Source organism: Microtus oregoni, unplaced genomic scaffold (assembly GCF_018167655.1).
Source record: "Microtus oregoni isolate MIOR12 unplaced genomic scaffold, Mior012 000024F_ref0000369, whole genome shotgun sequence".
Taxonomy (NCBI): domain Eukaryota; kingdom Metazoa; phylum Chordata; class Mammalia; order Rodentia; family Cricetidae; genus Microtus; species Microtus oregoni.
In genome coordinates this window covers 14,304,052-14,323,922 of record NW_024543083.1, presented here as the reverse complement: position 1 = coordinate 14,323,922, position 19,871 = coordinate 14,304,052, and the positions used below count along the sequence as shown (strand labels likewise).

The window sequence follows — 19,871 nt, the reverse complement described above, 5'->3', positions numbered from 1 at the left end:
CCATTGTTCGCATTCACAATTATTTTCCATGGATGAGCTTCTCCCATACCTTGTGATTTCTTGAGTTCTCATTGATCTGATCCATTGATTGGCAGTTTCTCAAAAGCAAGATGGTGGCATTATGGGATAACTGTGGCTATGGGAGAAAACTTAATGGAAACAGGCCGAGCCTGTTGGGCAGCTCTTCTTGCATTGCTCCACCTGGATATGTGCGTGATATATTGGCAGCTCAGGTTGGTCCCCTAAAGCATGTGAAACCCAAACTTTATCCTTTGATTTCCTTTGGGATTTAGATGATTCTTTATTTACATGGAAACACATACAACCTGAACGTTTCATTAAAAATTTAAAACATTGTTAAGTTGAAATTTTCTCAGGTCACCTAACTCGGAACGAGCACCACAGCACAGTGGTGTCCCTTGTCTCTATGGTGGCTTCATAGCCTGGAATTATTGCTCATAGTTCCTACGCAGCATTCACATCAGGATCATGGGTATTACTGAGATAAACAAAATTCAAAAAATAAGAGCAGTTTGCCAGTGAGGTGGATGGTACACTTTACCATGATGATGATGATAAGCTTCTTTTGATACTGAGAGAATCCTGAATATCTAAATATGAAAATATTTTCTTAGGGGACATAAAGTTTCTCTTAACAAACTTCTTGCTTTCTTGGCTGGTCACAGGTTCTTTTAGGAAAATCCAAGCACAGATCAGTACCATGTACACTAACACTAGCCACTTGTAAGCCAGAGAAAAACCACAAACAAAAACAGAATAGAATGGTCCAGAGAAGAAACGAGGTGGACGCTGCACAACTGAGGCATGTCTCAGCAGTTCATGTTCAGTACATAATGCATCTATGAATATTCACTAGATGCAAAGTGTGTCCCTACAGTAATATTGATTCAATTATGATTAGAGATTGCTTTCTATATTAAAATACCCAGGGTAGCCCAAACAATCCTTGTACAATAAAGGAACTTCCAGAGCCATCACCATCCCTGACATCAAGCTCTATTATAGAGCTACAGCAAGGAAAAGAGCTTGGTATTAACTCCATCTTGGATCCTAAGCAATAGTGGAGTTGGTGCCTGAACTGGCCTTCCCCTGTAATTAGGTGGACAACTACCTTAATTACCATTATAGAACCTCACCCAGCTACTGATGGAATCAGAAGCAGAGATCAACCTGAGCTAGTGGGAACTCACAGACTCCAGAATGACAGCAGGGAACCTGCATAGGACCAAACTAGGCCCTTTGAATGTGGGTGACAGTTGTGTGGCTGGAGCAGTCTGTGGGACCACTGGCAGTGGGACCAGGATTTATCCCTAGTGCTTGAGCTGACTCTTTGGATCCCATTCTCTTCAGACGGATACCTTGCTCAGTCTAGATACAAAAAGGAGGACCTTGGTCCAGCCTTAAAGTGATATGCCAGACTTTGTTGACACCTTATGGAAAGCCTTATCCTTTCTAAGGAGTGGAGGGGTAGGGTAGAAGAAGGCAGAAGGAACAGGAGGAGGGGAGGGAGAGGGAACTGGGATTGGTATATAAAATGTGAAAAGATTGTTTTAAAAATAAAAAAGAAGAGACAAATATTTTTCTAGTCTACATCCAGTAGATTTCCAAGAAAGAATGTAATTTGGTGAAAAAAATCATAAATATATTATAAAAATCTGGCCATCTAAGAATTTTATTCATTATTTCTTCCTATTCTCTAAATGGTTTAATAAAATCAATTAAGATGATAAAGTTAAAGTTTAATTTTTGACTACTTTACAAGACAGGAACTCATATTACTTTAGTTTGAAGATTTCATAGAGATAAGAACTCTCTAGTGGCTTTGCTGTTTGCCTTTTCTGTTCTTCAGGTTGAACCCCAATATCTATGTCTGAATTTTTATTATTTGTGCTACAATTGGTGCTCAATGTTTGGATTACAAATTCATAAAAAGTCATTTGTCTGTGGCTTTTTAGACAACAGCACAGGCTGGAACTACATGTGGGGTTCCAAACCCATCCAGCTAGGCTGTTTTCTCAATTTTTCCCTAAGCCTCTGAGTAAATTTGGAATTTTCTTTTGTGGCTTTTCTGAAACGGTCTCCAACTGCCACCCAAACTCCAGAAGCACCTACACTCCAAATGCAATAGGACTCACCCTAGACTGGCTGGTCTAGCAGCCCCCTGCCATACATGCATTGTGTGTGTGTTCTTCAGACAGCCCTCCCTCTCTCTCTCTCTTTCTCCCTCACTCTCTCAGGTTATAGTCTCTCTCTGAACCCTCTTGTCAAGTTGTTGCCAAATTAGATAGCTGCTTTAAAATCCAGCCAGGCCAGTACAGTTCTAAGAGCAGCAATAAGTCTCATATCTTCATCAACATTGATGGTAGATTAGGTAAGACAATTGGGAATTCTTAAAAGGAGAAATTAGTTAAAAGAGAAAATTTTTGACACATTAAAAAATGGGAAAACCATTACAATGGAAGGATATGGGTCTCTGTGTTTCTGGAGAGAGGGGATCCCTTTCTTTATCCTGGCCACCCAGATAGTTTACACCCAAAATAACCAGACAGAATCTGTATTCATTTAAACTCTGCCTGGCCCATTAGCTCTAGCCTCTAATTGGCTAACTCTCACATCTTCATTTAACCCATTTCTTTTTTTTTAATTAATTTATGTATTTATTAAAGATTTCTGCCTCCTCCCCGCCACTGCCTCCCATTTCCCTCCCCCTCCCCCGATCTAGCCCCCCCCCCCATCAGCTCGAAGAGCAATCAGGGTTCCCTGACCTGTGGGAAGTCCAAGGACCACCCACCTCCATCCAGGTCTAGTAAGGTGAGCATACAAACTGCCTAGGCTCCCACAAAGCCAGTATGTGCAGTAGGATCAAAAACCCACTGCGATTGTTCTTGAGTTCTCAGTAGTCCTCATTGTCTGCTATGTTCAGCAAGTCCGGTTTTATCCCATGCTTTTTCAGACCCAGGCCAGCTGGCCTTAGTGGGTTCCTGATAGAACATCCCCATTGTCTCAATGTGTGGGTGCACCCCTTGCGGTCCTGAGTTCCTTGCTCGTGCTCTCTCTCCTTCTGCTCCTGATTTGGACCTTGAGATTTCAGTCTGGTGCTCCAATGTGGGTCTCTTTAACCCATTTCTAATAATCTGTATATTACCACGAGGTCGTAGCTTACCGGGAAAGATTCAGCATATCTGATTCTGCAGCTTCATGACTGTTCTCTGACTCTGTTTTTTTCCTCCCAGAATTCAGTTCTGTCTTCTCTGCCTACCTAAGTTCTGCCCTATCAGGCCAAGCAGTTTTTTTTTATTGATTAACCAATGAAAGCGATACATAAACAGAAGGCCCTCCTACACCATCTCTGTATGAAAATATGCTAGACATTTTGAAAATGGAACAACTGAAAGAGAGGACATGAAAATTAAATAGAATTTATGTAAAGTCAATTGTAAATATTATCAGTTTTATCATTTTTGTCTTATCACCAAAATGTTGGTTAATCTGAGTGCTAAAGTACAGGCTTTAGAAAAATCTAATAAAAACAGAGCACAGAGACATTCAAATCCAGATAGAAGTATTCAACACAGAATCAATTTCAGCATTGCATTATGAGAATAGAGAAGAATCGCCTAAAGTTTTCAAGCAACGAACCTTAATATATCCAGTAATCTAATAAAAATGCCAAATAGTAGAGGTTCTGATATAGCTAACTGGACTCCTGTGTCAATGTCAGACTTAAGGATATTCAAGGAAGCAATAGTCTCATATGATATGCATTCTTCTTTTGTGAAGTAAATGTTAAACTCATGGTCAGTATATAATAGAATTAATTATCCCTAAACACTGGATAGAATTGGTTATAGGTATTTTAGAGCCTGGTCCACAATCATAATGGAGTACCTGGTTCAGAGAAGAGGCTAAGATTAAATGATTTATATTAGATTGGATTTTTTAATATTCTATACAAATTGTATATATTGATACAAATTTTAATTTTTAGAAATACTGTTCATACATTTTTACTTCTGTTTAAGGTATTGTATGTATATAACTCATTTAAAATTGAAATCTAACTATTTCTAAACATCAAAGTAGGAATGCTGAGGACAGAGCTCTGCAGTAGAGACTCTAACTGGCATCCTGTCCTAGGTGACCTTAGATGAAGTCACTCTCTCCTTGGCACCAACTAGGTTGGTAGTCAACACAGAACTGGAAATACAGGAACTGAAGGAATAGCCTGATCACTTCTGTTTATAATCTATGGTCAGAGGAAGTATCACACAGTGATTCCAGAAGAGATGAGCAGGGAGAAAATTTATTTAACCCTCAGATAAAGCCTTTGGAAGGATAGATGGGTCTTTTCAACAGAAGCAGAAAGGAAGATTGCAGCCATCCTTCATCTCTCTTCCAGGCCCCAGGCTGGAGCTATATTAGGCCATTGGAGAATGGAAGAAAATTGAAGCAGCATGAACCCTGATCTGGAATGACTGCCTAGGTCCTTGAATGACATGCTACCTTAGAAGACATCTCCCTGAGACCCAATGCTGAACAGAAAACAAGACAAAACAAAATTAAAGTGCTATGGCTATAGGGACATTGCACAATAGCACAGTTTGTGTCTGTGGTCTGGCTTCTAACACCCAGCTTCCCCGGACCTCTCCCCTGCTCTGAAAATGGCTAACCTCTCGACCAGAGGCTGAAATTGTTGTCAGTACCCATGGGCTTGCATGTAAGGTCCAAGATCCCAACAGTAGCCACTTTGTGACCTTCAAGAGTATGAGTGTTTCTAATGAAAGGGGAACTGGAGGACCCCTTCCCATCAGCACAGTTTGTGAGGTAGCCTTACTGAGGAGGTTGGAGGCCTTTGGGAATCCCAATGTGGCCTGGGTAATGGATGTCTGTGCTAGTTCCAGAACTGATCTAGACAGTAAGGCCACTCTCGTATTTAAACCTATAGACTAGGACCTAAAGACAAATATGGACAAGGTACCCCCAGGCTTGGCAGTTGACATCATCAAGGATCTGATATATCAGTTTATAAGCAGCCTAAACTGGCTTCACGCAAACTGTATCAGTGACCATGACCTGAAGCCAGAGGACATTCTGCTGATAAGTAATATAGTAGTCAAGCTGGCTGGCTTTGACCTAGCCCGAATCTACAGCTACCAGGTGATCCTCACCCCTGTGGTTGTCCAGGTCCCATATTCCTGAAGTTCTTCTGTAGTCTACATACGCAGTAACTGTGGACATGGGAAGTGTTGGTTGTATCTCTGCAGAGATGTTTCATCAAAAGCATCTCTTCCTTGGCAACTCCAAAGCTCACCAGTTGGAAAAAATCTTTGATGTCAATGGACTACTTCCAGAAGATGACCAGCCTCAAGATACATCTGTACCCAGAAGACCCTTTCACCCAAGAAGCCCTGGAGAATGTAGTCATGCCTGAGATGGAGGTGTCTGGGTCAAAAGTCAGCTGCTGGAAATGCTGACTTTTGACCCACATAAGTGAATATCTGTTTTCCAAGTCCTGCAGCATTTATCTACACATGGAAGAAAGTGACCCAGAGTAAGGAATAACATGGCTGCCTTTCCCTGCTCCTGGATGCTTGTGTGGACAGATGCCACTGCAAAGGCAACCTCTGCTTCCTCTGAGGCTGGGAAGACCATTCCTGTTTTTTATAGAGAATATTTTAAGCTTTAAATGGCATTCCCCACTCCTCTTCATGAAGCTTGACCCTCTTGCCTCCCCACTTCTCTACATTAAAGCTGGGTGTGTCTTGTCTTCTTCCCTCCCTGACTTATACTGAGATCTTTCCTTTATAAGGCAAATAAAAGAAGACCACCACTACCACCACCACCACTAACAATAACACAGTTGGTCTCCAAGATAACATTTCAAATATTTATGTCTGAAATGACTGACAAGGTAGAAATCTCAGTAGAAATCATAGGGTCATTAGTATTTTTTGTGAAATACGACATGTACTCTCAAAGACCTGTCTTTGGGCAAGGTGTCAGGGTGGAAGAACACACCAGTCCGGCCCTCTCCCTTCCACAAAATCCTGTCAACTTCTCACCTCTCTCTGTAGCCTCCATAGGCAATGGAACCACTGTGTTCTCTTTTGTTAGAGGGAATATAATTTCCAAGAGTCTCATTCCAACATTAGATGATTTGCTGTTTATTTCCCTACCACTTGAAAATTGGCCAAATAGATATACAATTTTTCAAATGCCAGGGATATTTTATTATTGGGTATTCATTATTGCCATTTGATAGATGTTGCTATTAGTAGTTGCTTGTAGTCAGATTTTTCTTTGGGCCACCAGCTCACAAATAACAATGGGAGACTATTAATTATGAAAGCTTAGCCTTAGCTTAGGCTTGTTTCTAACTAGCTTTTATAACTTAAACTAACCCAATCTACGTGATGTCACATACTATCCGTGCTGCTTCCTCCTTGTCGTCTCATGTCTCTCTCATGCACCTAGATTCCCCCTGCTCTCTCTCTCCTGCCTACCTACTGGTCATTCAGCATTTTATTATATTAATCACAGCAATACACTTTCATGCAATGTGTAACTATCCAACAACCATCACTCTTTTGCCTGTCCCTCTCAAATCTTCTTCGTTTTCCTTGTCTTTGTGGCTCTCTCCTTCTTCTCCCTCTCTTCCTAGACTTCTGTCTTATTCATGCAAGCCTGTATATTGTATTTCCTCAGCACAGAGAATAAAACCCAGGGTCACCTAGTATTTTTAGGCTTCTCATGATCTGACTACATATTTCTGTGTGTATGTGTATGTGTGTGCATGGGTGTGTGTTTAAACCCTTTATTCTTTTCTTTGATAGTTCTTGGATTCTTAATTCATTATTTGATAATTTCATACATGTATACAATGTGTTTTGATCATGTAAAATTATGCCTCCAAGAAACCCCTTAAACATGCCTTTCTGACTTCTTGTCCTTTTAGCCACAGTTTACTGATCTTTTAATGTTATGTTTACATACCTCAGAATCCTACTGGATTCGTGGGCTTCGGATGTCCTGCTTAGCTAATTACAGTAATTATTTATGCACATATTAACTACTGTGATTTGGAAAAGGTGGTAGAAGCCCTACTTTAGGTAAGAATTGGCTCCCAGTGGCAGTCTTTGGTACAAGGCACTCCAGGGCCCAGTCAGACACACTCACTACTGCCTTGTGCATCAGCAAGCCTGGCAGAAGTAAACAGTAAAGGCACAGCAAGAAAAGTAAAGGCACACACATGGAGGAGGCGCGCTGCAGGAAGCGCAGAAAAGCTACAATAGTGACAGTCCTTCTGGCAGTCTAAGGGCTTATGGCATGTGTGAAGCTACTCAAGAAAGCTGTTCACTCACACTCAGAATACAGAATGGTGAAAAGGCAATCAACGTGGAGGTCCAGACTCTCCCAATCAAAGGAAGAAAGATGTGGCACTCATGTATCCAAATCTGCGAATAAGCAAAGTAGTGACAGAAAGCAAGCCTCATCTCCTAAGTCTTTGGATGGGTTCATAGGACTTGACATTCTTCATCTCGCCCCTGGGAAGATAAATGGAATAAAATGTTAAAGACATCACCTCCCTGACCACCGACTCTTTTAGTATTCCGAAGCTTGGTTTATTTGACATCACTAGGATAAAGCTGGAATGGATTGGTGACTGTGCTCGATTTCTAACTAGTTTACACAATAATGGTGGGTGGCTCTTAGCTGATCACGTGGTATATGCCTGTAGTCTGGCACCTGGGAGGTGAAGGCAGGAGGGCAACAGCAAGCTCCAGACCAGCCAGGGCTACTTAATGAGTCTTTGTCTCTAAAAATCAAATAAAACAGCTATGACAGGTAGATCTCTCCTGCATGAGAAGTCTGACTCTCTCCAAAATTAGTTTTAAAAGTATGGAGAAAAAAATGTTTGTCATGGAAAGCTTTATATTCCTCTAAATATGGGACTTTATCAAAATTTATGATAAAGAAAAAAATAATGAAAACTGCCTTTGTGCAAGTTTAATTCTTAGACGTTCTAAAAACCAAAAATAAAGCCCGTTGCTGACATAATAGTTTTTTATCTTCATTAGGCATGCAAATATCATGACTTAAAGTGAAACAGAAAATACAATTATCTTTGTATAATTATTTATATAATAACTATTTCATTGAATCTATGAATCTTTCTTTTTAGCGTGAAACCTTGCTGCTAGGTGGACAGTTCCTTCATCTGCCTTGTGACTATTAGCATGAATTCACATGAGGGCTACATTTAGTTACACAGATCATGCGCACAGGTAAGAACTAAATTTTGTGTTAATCTGGCTAGGCCAATGTGCAGAAATATTTGTCCAGTGTTCTAGATGGAGTATTTTGAAGTTGAGAATAAGTTAGTACAGTTTAAGTCAAACATATTCAATCAGTTGATGACTTGAATTTAAAAAAAAAAAAATTCTGTCCTACCCCCAGAGAGAGAAATTCTGCTAGGAATAACCTTAGTACTGACAATGTAAATATTACCTGAGCCTTTGACTGACAACCCACCATCAGGTTTTGTTTCTAGCCAGTCTCCACAATACATGAGCCGTCTCCATGGAATCAGTCTGTCTGCACACAATTCCATTCTCAGCAGCACTCCTTTTCTGAAATACCCACAATTCAACTTGATATAATTTCATATTATTCCTGTGGCAAAGAGATCACTGAGTTTTAATAGTTATGACTATAATTTTTAAATTTTTGAGCTTCCCAGTGTGATTCTATTTAGAGTCATGATGATGAAACATGTTTGGAAGTCCAGGGTCTATGGTGTTTTGTGGCATTAGGTGGGCACTGGGATTGACAAAATTACAATGAATTGTGTACTGTAAGAACACATAAATGAGCTGTTTCCATAAGAAAGCAAGCAGAGGACTCTCTATACATTGTGAACACACAGCATGCTCCATGTTTCTAGAACTGGGCATGTTGAGAACACTGATAACTACATCACAGAATTCAGAACAATATGGAGCCTCATAGAGCCCCCAACCCAATCCGACGGCTTAAGCAACAGAAACTCATTTTCTCATAAATCTAATCCCAAATCAAAACTTCTCTGCCCTATGGGGTCATAATGATTCCATGAGCAGTTCTGATGAGGTAGAGGATTTTTGACAGGTGACTTAGTGTCCTGTGGTGAGGGAAGGGCTGAGGGCTATTTCTTTTTCCAGGTTCTTAGAGGTGGAGGCAGGAATACCAACTGCCATTATTTCCTAACACCTTTGAGGGAGGCAGGCATGGATTTATAATTTATATCTATTAGTAAGAGAAGACAAGTTTCTGCAGTACCACTCACTATATTCAGCCCTTACGTCACACACATGTGCCTTGACTCAGACCTTCACCGCATTCGTGATACCCAAATCTGGACTATTATTCTCAAGGACTTATTGACAGTGTCTGTAATCTTCCAAAATTCACTTCATGTATTTTGGGCGTTGCTTCCACATCACACAGGAGAATGTTGGAGAAACTTGTAGAAATCTAGGTCATGTGTGCATGTTTACTAACATTGCGGTGGTTTGAAAGAAAATGGCCCCCAAACAATATTGGGGGGCAATATTGGCCTTGTTCGAGGAAGAGGTCACTGTGGAGTTGGGCTTTGAAGTCTCCTTTGCTCAAGCTTTGCTCAGCGCAACACTCAGACCACTTCCTTTGCCTGTAAGATGTAGAACCCTCAGTCCTCAGTTACTTCTCTGGTACCCTGTCTACCTTCACACTGCCATGTCCTGCCATGATGAAAATGGACTGAATCTCTGAACTGTAAGTGAGCCACACAATTAAATGTTTTCTTTGTAAGCATTGCCATGGTCATGGTTCTCTTCACAGCAATGGAAACCCTAAGACAAATGTTTCCAGGTTCCTTTCCTACTGCTCTTCCAACCCTGTCTACTCACAGCCTTTACTAACCACACCACGAACGCTGATGTTTCTTTGGTTGTGATCTCTGAACTGCATGGCTTGTTTTTGTTTTTTTCCCCACCGCTGTGTTGGTGCCAGCCCTACCCTCCTTGTGTTGTTGCTCTGATCACCAGTAGAGTGTTACTTCTAGAAACACGGGTTATCAATGAATCAGAAGCTTGACCTGACAGTGGTTTCCTGCACCCCAGGTCCCTGTGGCCTCTCACATCTCTTCTTCTTTTATTGTTTACCTTCTGCTTCTTTGAAAATGAAAGCTATCGCCAGAGCCTAAAAAATTGAGCAGCACCAAAAAGTGGCTGAATAAATATATACCGAATAAATGGGTTTGTTCTAGATTTGAATTTTAATAACATCAAGTAAACAAGGCCAGACCGATTATTAAGCCAGAGAGCTTAACTTTAATATTTTATATGGTGTAAGCCGGGAGACCAAAGCCTATTGGTGACACAGATGGTGCTGGATAATTGTGTTCCTCTGTTCTATTGTCCTTTGTGTGTGGATTGCTGTAAAGAATTGACAGAGTGTCTGGAAGCCATGGCATTCTCTTAGATGTTGCTATCTATAAGAATCTTTAAATGAGTTCCAAGAGAATCCGAACCAAAGTTTGTGACCATCTGAGTGTTCAATGTGTGAAAGAAAAAAAAAAAAAAGAAAAAAAAAAAGAAAAACGAAAAATATGTGAATCTTTCTGAAGTTTACAAGGATGGGGGTAGTACTCCAGGTGTCTGTGTCTTGCTGGAGGCATCACCAACAAACACAGTGATGATTTATACCTTGGATATTTGGGGTTAAATAACAGGGTGGGCCACCAAGAGTGATATATTTCAGGGCTAACCTCACCTGGGGCCCTTACTATTTTGGTTCTCTGTAGGTGTCAATCCGTGTGTTTCTTTCTAATGGTTAAAAGGATATACCTGGGACAGCTTGCTTCCCTCTTAATGTTTTCTTGGTGTGCCTAAACTATAATGGTGGCTTTATGAAGTCACTAAAAGTGACTCTATGTTTGCATCTTAAAACAAAGCAAAAGAACAGAAATCAGCATATGTTTGTCAAACGGCCAGGCAGATGTTCCTGATGGGCTGTGCTAAGGAAACAAGCAAAATGCCAAGGAGCATCTCACTGGCCTTCCAAAGAAATGTCTAGGAACCCAGTGGTGCATGAGCACTCACAGGGAACAGCCTGAGAATAAGCAAAGGAAGTCAACTAAGAACGTCTATTGCCTTGAGGCCGGAGATGTTCAATAAACAATAGAATGAATGAAAAACTATACTGGTGCCCAAATTGGCAGAGAAAATGTATTTATATATTTCAACAAAATTTAAGCATCTCTCATATTACTTTAGCTTAAAATATGTGTGATGAATATTCATATGCACATTTATCACTCCTGTGCATGTGTGTATCTATGTGTCTGTGTATGTGTGACATTTGAAACATAGAGACCTCAATTCTTCAACTAATGTATGGCAGGATAAATTCCAGAAGTTCAATCTGCACTGTGAAATCAGGAATTGAATGGTGCTTTTTGGGCAATGGGATCTGTCCTGTCCTAAAGAGAAAACACTATAGCAAGATGCCTTTGACTGTATGTCATACAAAATATAAATAAGTATAATGGAAGTTCAGGGTACCTTCAATTCCTTCCTTAGAAAGGTCTATATTTTAAGATTTTAAATATCTAATAAGCTTGACTTTGAACTAGCTCCAAAATGAGAAAAACAAATTGCAGAAATAAACTGTCCTCAGAAGTGTTTTCTGTCTTCAGATGCCACCTTTACTTTGTGGCTTTTATTGATAGTTAGGTTTTTCCTAAATTGGACAGCCTCAGTCAGGTCAAAGTGAAAAGTCAGGTCAAAGGCAAAGACTGGCCAAAGTGAAGCTTTTCTTCCAAAAGAATTCTCTTACTTATTCTGACCCATCGAATGTAAGGAGATTGGGCATGTTTTAAAGAATTTCTTTCAATTTTGTTTTGCAGAATTATTTCTATATCCAGCTAAAAATACCTTGATCGAATTTATCCAGAGATTCATATTAGGGATGGTGCCTGATGTTGTGCAACAGAAACCAAAACATCCTCTCTCATCAGACCAGTAAAGCTTTCTGTAAGGTTTCTAAGTGGCATGCTCCCAGCGCATTATTCTCCAAGTCCGTGACGTGTGGTTGGTAACGGTTTTCAATGTCCTTGTTAGACTTTAAGAACCAATTGCAAACCTTGCTTTGACTCCTCCTGCTAATAATACACTCTGTACCTTGTGGCTCCCAACTTAATGATGGCTTAGGATGCTGACTCATTCTTAAGACAATTGGCTCAGCATATACTGTACTTCAGCATCACTGCTTGAAGATAGTTAACTATTGCACGTCCATTTTTCACTGGTAGTATTACTTTTTCTTTTTTCAGAACTTCAGGCATGAGTACTGCTTTTACAATGCATCCACCCTTCCCTTTCCAACTGCAACTGCTTTCATGCCTTCCCTCAAATTCATGACCTCTTTTTAAATTAGACACACACACACACCTGATCCCATTTTGTGTTGCTCATATGGACACACATACAGAACTGACAGTGATTGGCTATAGCTCTTCATCTAGGTGTGGGGCCTTGTGAGATGTCCGGATTCACATCAACAAGTTAACTGACATCCTTCCTATGCAGGACTGCTGTGGGATAATGTTCTTGTACACTGTAAAGATTTGTCACTCATATTGGTTTAATAAAACACTGATTTCCAGTAGCCAGACAGGAAGTATAGGTTGGACAACCAGACTGGGAGAATTCTGGGAAGAGGAAAGGCAGAGGCAGTCACTAGCTAGATGTAGAGGAAGCACAGTGAGAATGCCTTACTGAGAAAAGGTACCAAGTCATGGCTAAACATAAATAAGAATTATGGGTTAAATTAAGTTGTAAGAGTTAGTTAGTAATAAGCCTGAGCAATAGGAAAACCAATTTATAATTAATATAAGCTTCTGTGTGTTTATTTGGGACTGAATGGCTGTGGCACCAGACAGGACAGAATCTTCCATCTACACAGGATGTGTTTAGGAGACCACATTGCTGTGACTTCATGGGTTCAGCTTTCCTTTCAGGTATAGAACACATTATCAAGCAGAAAGTAATATGCAATATGGTGGTTTGAATAAGAATGACCCCTATAGGCTCATAGATTTGAATATTTGATTACTAGGGAATGGTACTATTTGAAAGGATTAGAAAGTGTGGCCTTGGAGGCATGTGTTTTTGTGGGTAGGCTTTGAGGTTTCAAAAATCCCATTCCAAGTCCAGGGTCTTTTTTCCTGATGCCTGTGGATCAGGATGTAGAAGTTGGCTACATCCACAGCACCAATTTGCATGTTGCCATGCTCCCCACCACAATGACAATGGAATAAACCTCTGAAACTGTAAAGCCAGCCCCAATTAAATGTTTTTTTTTTCCTAAGAGTTGTTGTAGTCATGCTAGAGAGATGGTTCAGTGGTTAATAGCATTATTGTCTGTCTCCCAGAAGATTCAGGCTCAATTCCCAGGACCTACATGGCAACTCACAGCTGTCTATAACTCGAATTCCAAGAGATCTGACACCCTCACATAGACACACAGGCAGGTGAGACACCAGTGCACATAAAATAAAAATAAATCTTAAACAAATAAATTAAACAAAAAATATTTGTAGCAATGGTGTCTCTTCATAGCAATAGAACACTGACCAAGCAATGTAGTATCATTTTTAATTCCTTTCTAAGGCAAAACTGTATCTCAGTCTTAGATCTATAAGAAATTGGAGCAGATGCCCTTGCCTAGAAGTACAAAGAAGATAAATGTCATATGTGTATGGAACTCACTCAAAGAAAATATTAGCACCAATGTTTTCAATTCCAGCTACCATATGTATATCCCATCTGATTTCAAAGATGCTTTGAAAATAATCATAACCTTGCAAAAATGCATGGAATTTCAAATTGGGAAAACATTCAGAAGTTAATACAGTATCTCAATGGAGTGAGATGGCTATGATTAATTTAAAGTTTAGACTTATTATGCTTGAGAGACTGTAGTGGCATTTCAATTGCATTTTAATAAATAAAGATTGCCTGAAGATCTGAGAGTAAAACAGTCCCACTGGTCAGTTTTACAGACCAGTAACATATACCTTTAATGCCAGTACCCATAATGACATGCACCTTTAATCCCAGTAGACATACTAGCTGCCATAGAAACTGGGCAGTACAGGTCTTTAATCACAGTGGTGCATGCCTTTAATCCCAACCATTGAGAGAATTATAAAATGGGAGCAAACAGTTCTCAACACACAATCTCATTCTGAGATTTCAAAAAGCAGGATCGCCATTTGAGACTGAGGTCAGGGTGAGAGCCAGTGACTGGCTCTTTTGCTTTTCAGATCTTCAGGTTGAACCCCAATTTCTGACCCTGAGCTTTTATTGATTGTGTTTCAAGAGACCAAAGAGCAAAGCATGCCTATAATATGTAAGCCCCTGACTAGCACAGACGGGACCCTCATAGCCCATTTCCGTTTTCTCTCAGACATCAAAGACTACTCTTAAATTAACAGATCTTATAAAATTTGTTGTTCTGGCAGGACACCAGGTCATAAGACTCACTGCTATTTCTGTTTTTGTAATCAAACTTGTTGACTTTGTTCAAAATAATGACTAGGACATATGTGTTAAGACATATTTGTTAAAATTAGACCTTGCCTTCACATAGATAAAATACATGTCATCTTATGGGCTTTGTCTTTATAAGCCTTGGGCTGATATGGCTAGCTGCTGCATCTTGGGAGCACGGCCAGGCACAATCCTGGTCCCTCACTGGATTCCATTACTGAAATAAGAAGTCTCTTCTCATTAAATTTTATTGTATTTGTTTTTATTTATTTTATTTATTGCTGTGGTGAATCTGTGAACCATCCCAGACCCATAACAAAAGGAGTCTCCCCCCAAAAAAGTGAAATATCAATCTTCAAATAGTAAGCGGTGAATGGCTCCATCCACAGATGGGAAGAGGACATCATTAGTATTCATCTCATAAACTTCATGTCCAAAGTAAAATGCGAATTTCTCAGATGCCTGGAAGGTTTGCTCAGAGCTGCACACCCACGTGCTTACTCCATTGATTAGTTTGCCGAGTTCGATTTTCTCAACTGTGTTCAAAATAACCTTGTTCTTCATGTTTCACAGGTAAGGAATGCCATCGTGATCTAGCAACTTCACCTTTTTCCTTTTCCAGAGAGTTTGTACAGTACCCACCCAGGACTCTGGGTCTCTTCCCTCTGTCAACTACTGGGTGACTCAACCCTCTCTGTTCTTCTAGAAACCCCTTTTGCTTTCAGCACCAGGACCTCTAATGCACAGCTCCCAACTAGATTAATGCTATTTTTTTTTTTTTAGCAATCTGTTGGTGTGTAGATGCTTACTTCACAGAATGAAAATTCTTTGTAGCCTTCATTTATTTGTTATTTATTTTGTACCTATTATGTACAATTATAAATAAAGAGACTAGGGAATTTAAAGTCAGTGTGTGATTAGCTAATGAAAAAGAGAAAACTCTGCACCCAGATCCTGTGTGTAGGGAGTATGAAACTAGTATAAGAAATGTATTAAAAGTAAAAAAAGGTTATATTTATATGAAAAATTAAATTACCGTCTGCCTGATAGTTATTGATAATTATACAATAACTGAATCATGAGGGGGCTTGCATGCCAGCACACCAAGTAAGAAGCTAAAAAATTGAATAAGTCTTTAAAAATGATCATAGAGTATTATGGAATGAAGCTTTGAAGTAAGAGTCAACAGTTACTAACAAGAGCCCATGACGGGGCGGGACAGGTAGGTATGCAGTATCTCTGACACCAAGTGTTTCATCTTAGAAAATGCTTGAATCTATGACAGTCCCTCATCCCCTGGTATCCACAGCAGATAGTTCTAGGGCCTTTGCCAAACATTCTTGGGGATACTCAAGTCCCTCCCACGAAATGGAATGGAATGGAAGGGACTTACATCCAGCCTATGGATCAGTCCATGTGCTGAAATGGTCTCTAGATGGCGGATGTTATGGGATCGCTACATGTATCATTATCTATTATATTTTTAGGGAAAAATAACAAGACAGTCTAGCATGTCTTCTGAGGCTATGCGGTATTGATGGAGTCTGCACTTAGGGAACCACAGACACAGAGCAGACTCTGTGGCAGCCTCGGGTCTCAGCTACAGGAAGTGTGTGGAAATCAGATGTGTAGGAACTTAGCACATACGAGGCAGGACTTCCTGGTGCACCCAAGTATTTGGAACCCATTGTGAAGTTCTGAACAGTATGCTGGAGTGCTCAGCTGCCCTCAGCACCCAACAGATTTTGTGGGAATTGTGGAAAAGGAGCCTCCGTCCTATGTGATTCGATCCATTCAAACCCTACTCAGTTCTTCGCAGCCTGATTAAATATTATTTTCATTATATTAAGAAAACTATCCTGTAGAAAACTTAAAATACCACTGTTAATTTAAGAAAACTCTGTCTCCCTTTCTTCCCTTTAAGAAGCGGGCTCATGAGTCAGCCTCCCTAGGGCCTCAATCTGAGGTGAGATTACGGTCATGACTGACGGGCAGAGAATTCTCAGAGAATCAGTGAAAAATTAATAACGAGTTTGGAGGATCAGATCCCAGCCCTGACGTAAAGAGGCTGACAAATCCTTGCAGGGAGCCCCAGAGGCTCCATTGGGTAGATATACATATACCTCACTCCACAACAAAATTATTAAAAAAGAACGATTTCAGAATTCTACACCATGATCCATGGTTGGGGTTCGGAGAGTTGATTTATGAGCATGAGGGTACAATCTGTCTGGCAACAGGACCAACGGTTACTTTATCATTTTTTTAGCAGAATTGTCACAGGGGAAAAATTGGATTTTTAAGAAAGTAATAACTAGAGAGCAATGTCATTTTTAAAAGCGCACAAGGAGCACCCCTGGCTCCCAGGGAGTGTCTGCCAGTGAGCGCTGGGGACTGTGTGTTTGCATTCATTGCTGGCAGACACACCAGACTCACTATTTTTGTTTCTAGTGGACTGAAATACAGATCTGCTCTGGCAATGAGGTCGAGTGACCTCGGTGGCTTCAGAGCAAAACAGCCTCTGCCTTCTGGGAGAAGCAGAACAGATTTCTTTTAGGGTGGGAAGACATCTCTTAAAGGTTAAAACTGGCTTAAGGGATGAAGCGTTCCGGATTTCTAGTTGACATTCTAGTGTGCATTTGAGAACGAAACACTACAAATTTGGTTTTAATTTCTGTCAATTATAATTTTAAGTAAAGTAAATAACATGCACACGTGGTACCTATGCCAAACGTTAAGGAGGCTACACGTGTGCAATTTTGTAATGCAGTTTAGAAAGGATATTTGCGATTTAAACAAAGGGGTACAGAGGTATATTGGGGGATTCCCTGCAATAAGAAATCATAATTGTGGTTAAAAGAAGAGTCCACATGATACATTAGAACATGTAACTCCTGGGAGGCCCTAGCTGGGCAGTCAGGTGACAGACTTGTGGCCTGATCACTTCCCCCTTGCTAGTTCACCCATGAAAAGACAAGGACTGTTTTTGCTTTCTAGGGTGCTGTGTGGACAGTTTGGATCAGAACATATCACTGGCTGACATGCGCATTGCACTAGCTGAGAGTGTCCCCCCAAACATTAGCAGCTATGATGCCAATTTATCAAACTCCTGGTAAGGCAAGTTGACTTCAAGTTAATCTAATGGGGTTTGTTCAGGGCAGCCTGACCTATTCCGAAGAGTACTCTGTAAAGGTCTTGGGTCCAAAAGAGAAAAAAGTAGCCCTGAAGACATGGCTGTAGGTAGAGCTCCTACAGACAGGTACCACAAGCAGCCTGTGAAAGCTGTGAGCCTGAATCTGTCACCATTATGGGATTCAGCTCCAAGAAAAACCCAAGTGTGTGGGTGCCCGCCATAGACCCTGCAGGGGCCCACACACTTGTTGGTGTTGCCCACTCCTAGCCCAGGGAAGGCAGACCCCTTCTGCCAGGCAACACTGCAGGAGGGATGGATGGTGTAGCTTGGAACCACACTGCCTTTCCATCCTGAGCTGTGAGGAAGCTCATTTGCATATCAATACTCCCAAATCACCTTCCTGCTCTGGGAGCAGCTGGCTGTGCCTGTCTCCGCTAGTCAAGGCTCCTGGTGCCAGCTTCATTTTCCCATGGCATCTGTTTCCTCCATGAACAAGGGTCTGAGGATGTTTCTTTGGGTTAAAATAAATATATGCAATCATTTATTCTGTTGCTCGGTTGTATTTCTGCTACCATGGGAAGCTTTTCTGGACCATCTGCCCCTGTGTCCTTTACTGTTCTCTCTGATTTATCACAATATCAGAGCTATTCCCTTTCCTCTGTATCCTTCGGAGTTCATCCTGAATTTCTTCTTACGCTCACTGTATGACAAGGTGCTATTTCCTACTGTAGAAAACTAATGTCAAAGAGAATCAGAGGCTGAAAGTCTTGACCCTCCCCATCACCAACTTTCAGCTCAGTCTAGATGGCATAAATAGTGGGGGTGACTTCTCATGGTTTGCACCTTCAGTAGCACAGAGAAACTCAGTGAAATCTTTTTTACACACAGTAACTAGGAAATTGTTCTTTTCCCACCCCTTTCAAACATGATTGCTCTCTCTCTCTCTCTCTCTCTCTCTCTCTCTGTCTCTCTCAACATTTGGGTGTTATTTTATTTTCTTAGTACTTTAAAATTGATTAATTGATGGGATTAATATAGTTCTCAGTTCATAAAATCTTAAGCAATTATTCTCTGAATTTACTTAGCTCATTTTTTTTTGTTTTATACCTTTCCTTGGACATGTGTAGTCTGATTGTCCAATGTCCATCATTTCAACACGAAGACAAAGACAGAATTTAATTTCGAAGGGAGGGGCTTTTTAGTGCAAGTTTTTATCGCGTGACTTATGATGTATATGTGACTAGGTGTCTGAAAGTCAGACACCGTTTCAAGAGCTCCTGAACTCCCTGTGTCTAATTGCAGTCATTCAAGCTCTAACTCCACAGAGTCATTTATTAGCAGTGATATAATGAAAAGCTGCCATCTCCTGAAATGGTGTTTAGAAAGCATGCCTTTTTCCATTTAAAAACACTAAAGAGTGATGTGCAGAATATACATAGGCAAACACAGTCTTACAAATGTGTGCACGTCTTTGCAGAGTGTATATTTACACAAACGTCAACCAAGCCAGCCTTAGAATACTAGAATTTGACACTGAACCTTCTTTTAGAGATGAATGGACCCGGATGGGTTTAGTGGCATACACTCTTGGCCCTCTACATACAAGATTAAATCTGCTAGATGAATGGACTCTATTACATCTGAGGACCAATTTAGGGACAGAAAAAAAGAAATCTAGACTGATAAACTTAAGTTTCTTTGGACGTAAAAGTTTAATTTTGGTGGAAACACCCCGCCCCCTTCCTGGAAAGGATTGGTGAAGGATGGCGGAAAGAGGGAAGTGGAGCCTGAGAGCAGGGATCAGGGACACTGCTCAGGGGGTACAGGGCGGCTGGAGTGAGGGTTCTGAAGAGGGACTGGGGATGTGGCAATAGCATGGTTGGCCAGAAGGGCACTGTCACAGACATCTGGGTTTCTGTGCCTTAAAGAGTGCATGCAACCATCTGGCCCAGGAGCTAAACTGTCTTCACTAGAGCTGGAGTCCTTAAAATAAGCAAGCAGATGAATAAGCGAAAGTCTGTGATGCAAATGGGTACACACCATAAGGTAGGAGAGAATTGACTCCCAGGACTGAAAAATGCTGCCTGCCTGCTTGCCTGCCTGCCTGCCTGCCAGCCTGCCAGCTAAATGGCCCAACACCCCAG

The 19,871-nt window shown here is 40.8% G+C and overlaps 1 protein-coding gene and 1 pseudogene across 2 annotated transcripts in view; one reads left to right on the top strand and one right to left on the bottom strand.

Annotated features, from left to right (window-relative positions):
* Csmd1 (CUB and Sushi multiple domains 1) overlaps positions 1–19,871 on the bottom strand; it is a 1,426,468-nt gene that overhangs the window by 568,335 nt on the left and 838,262 nt on the right. The window lies entirely within an intron of this gene.
* Positions 4,753–5,576, top strand: LOC121462180 (annotated as a pseudogene).